Source organism: Ostrea edulis, chromosome 4, assembly GCF_947568905.1.
Source record: "Ostrea edulis chromosome 4, xbOstEdul1.1, whole genome shotgun sequence".
NCBI lineage: Eukaryota > Metazoa > Mollusca > Bivalvia > Ostreida > Ostreidae > Ostrea > Ostrea edulis.
Window position 1 is genome coordinate 52640447 of NC_079167.1, and position 3255 is coordinate 52643701.

The 3255-nt window shown below is 35.1% G+C and overlaps 1 protein-coding gene across 11 annotated transcripts in view; it reads right to left on the reverse strand.

Moving 5' to 3' along the window:
* LOC125669765 (protogenin-like) overlaps positions 1 to 1624 on the reverse strand; it is a 92315-nt gene extending 90691 nt beyond the window's left edge. For all 11 annotated transcript variants that reach the window (XR_008802480.1, XM_056162917.1, XM_048904514.2 and 8 more), the window contains exon 1: positions 1519 to 1624. The gene's annotated coding sequence lies outside the window, so the exon portion shown is untranslated. The remainder of the gene's footprint in view (positions 1 to 1518) is intronic.
* Positions 1625 to 3255: the final 1631 nt, after the last annotated feature.

Here is a 3255-nt window from a genome sequence, read left to right on the forward strand (position 1 = left end):
AATTTTCAACTTTTGAAATACACTAATCACTGCATGTGGATAGATACACTTTGACTAATTTACATGCAGGCTAACCATCGCATATAAAATGCACCTAAAATGATATCAGAGTGCAAATGTATAAAATGTCCTTCAGTTTATTTTTATGGAGCACTAATGCCCTCCATTCAATATGCCATTGGGAAGAAGCTCAAGATATATCATCTCATACTTTCAAAAATTGAAAGATTTTAGCGCTCAATGAAACACGCTTGTGTGAAGAGGCTCAACGTGCTCAAGGTATATCATTTCACATGAAAGGCAAAGATAATGAACAGTGATCAATCTCATAACTCCTACGAGCAATACAAAGTAAAGAGCTGGGCAAACACGGACCCCTGGATATACCAGAGGTGGGATCAGGTGCCTAGGAGGAGTAAGCATCCCCTGTCGACCGGTCACACCCGCTGTGATCCCTATATCTTGATCAGGTAAACGGAGTTATCCGTAGTCAAAATCAGTGCGCCAAAAACGGCCTTACAATCGACATGAAACACGTCAGACAGCATTTGACCCAATGATAGGTCGTATTGGCAAACTAGATCGTTATAATAACCATATAATTTGCGAAATGCTGATTTTAAACGAGACTGTTGGAACCCCTACATCATCAACTTGTTTGCCCTGAGTAGCCTGCTACGATATTTTCATAAAATGAAAGACATTTCTTAAAGAAACGACCAAATGCAGCATTACAGAAAACAGACTCTGACGAGGAAAATCATGTGTCTGCAAAAATGCACTATAGTATCCCCTTTTCCTTGTCATTATCAGCCTCCGGGAGGCAGTCGATTATATCTGTTATGGTTTAGAAAGACGACCGTGACTTACTGCTGGCCTACGTTATGAAATAATAAACTTAATAATCATCCAAAGCCACCATCATTTGATTATTCTATTGAATTGAATTATCAAGTTTATGATGGTAATGCATTCAAAACTGCTACTGTAGTAAAAATAAAAAGTACAGCCAAATCACAGATATAACGTGAAAGTACGGTCATATTTCGTGCGAGTAACCAGGGGCGAGTTTTACAAAAGAACTTACGACCAAATTTACCAGTTTATTGTAAGATCATTCACTCCAAGTGCAATTTTTTTAAAACAAAAATGTTGAAAATTAAGCCTTAGAAAAGTTTTACTTCATTCATTCAAAGTAATAACTGTGTAATGAAATTTAAGACTTGCGACTTTGTCGTAAGTTGTTTTGTAAAACGGAATTTGGAGTCCCAGCACTTATCTAGTAGGCCTAGCATAGCTAAAGGTCTCAAAATGGATCCTGCTACGGGGGTTGAAAAAAAAAAGTAACAGAAGTAGGCTAGTTATGTTTTGAAAATGTCATCAAGATGATTGGATTCATCAATCCTGAGTTATCATGCAATAGACATGTCTGTTATTTTAATAATCCACTACCTGCAAAATTTCATACGGTATTTTATATTAAGCACCTTGCCACTGCCGCTTGTGTGATTAACTTACCTTGACAAGTTGAATATACTGACACTTCTCAATTCACTTTCTTTTGAAGTTAAACAAGTCCGCAGGTACCCGAGCCCGACTTCGCGGTATTCTAACGATTCGGCCCAATGACAATTCGGTCCGATACCAATAGTAATTACACCACAGGCGCTCGACGATTTAAATATCTATAATTAAAAAATTGTCTTCTTGTAAACATAATATTCACGTTTACAAGAAGACAATTTTTTTTTATTATAGATATTTAAAACGTCGAGTGCCTGTGAAACACACCCATGATGCTAAATGATAAATAAACAGAGAGCAAGCGTGAAGTGCATATAGTACGACCCGTGGTGTAACACCACCACCACCACCACCACCATCCTTCAATATCTTGACAAATGAAGTCTTAAAAGTTAATCAAATATACAAATTCTATTTCTTTCCTCTGATACAGAAAATGATGCCAGAGTTAAAATGCTATGAAAATCAAATCTCATAAAGTTCTATGTAAACTTTCGACGTCTGTCTGTTTGTGAACCTGTGTGGCCGACATCGTTTTTAGAATCGTGGACTTGGATGAAAGTACCCAGAAATGATTCCACGACAGGTCAAAATTAGGTCGTAACACAGGGTCAATATACAAGATAATTTTTTTTACAAAGCATCCGATTGGCAGCTAGAATTTTAATTATTCTAGACTATTTCCATGGAAACACTCAGAAATTGTGTAATATTGAGAACATTCTAAATTATGATAAACACACTATTTAAATTTTGAAGGAAAGCTATTTACATGTTATATTACTATACATAAATGCAGGTGGTTAGAAGTTCAAGTCATTTGTATGTAAAACTTATACGGTACCAATTTTGATGCACCAGATGCGCATTTCGACAAATAATGTCTCTTCAGTGATGCTCAACCAAAATGTTTGAAATCCGAAATAACAATGAAGTTTTAGAGCTAAATATAGCCAAAAACAGCGTGCCAAAAAAGTGGAGCCAAAAAAGTGGAGCCAAATTCGTCTAAGGATAAGAGCTATGCATGAGGGAGATAATCCTTAATTTTGAAACGAATTTCTAAATTTTATAACAGCAATTAAATATACATCCGTATTTTCAAGCTAGTAACACTGGGCTGTAGAGACCCTCGGGGACTAACAGTCCACCAGCAGAAGCCTCGACCCAGGGGTCATAATGTAAAACTTATACGGTACCAATTTTGATGCACGTGAAAATTAAAACATATCATCAAGAAACTTTGTATGTACTTTTTATAAACTTCAGGTCTCTTTGGTGTGCTTATCGCTGACGGGGATTTAATTAAAGGGACTGGTTCACGATTTTTGATAAAAATATTTTTCATTTTTGATGTTAAACATTAGAAATATAACTCATTTAATGTTGGCAGCCAAAATTTTGACCTTCTGAATGCAAGAATGAAAGCAATATTTTAGCCTTAAATATGTGTTATGTAAACAGTCTTTTTATGTAAACAAACAAGTGAAATATTGATTTTGTAATATAATGCATCTTAATTTAGCATAGTCACAAATTTTAACTTTTAGATGACACATTTCACCCCAAAAATTATTGAAATGTGAAAGATTGATATACTAATACTTAGATCGATATCCATTTCTTTTGAAAATTTCGTAAACAATAGCATACCGCAATCTTTGTTTACAAAACAAATAATAAACTCTCTAAAATGAGTTTCTGTGATGATGTATAACCTTAATTTTCATGTGA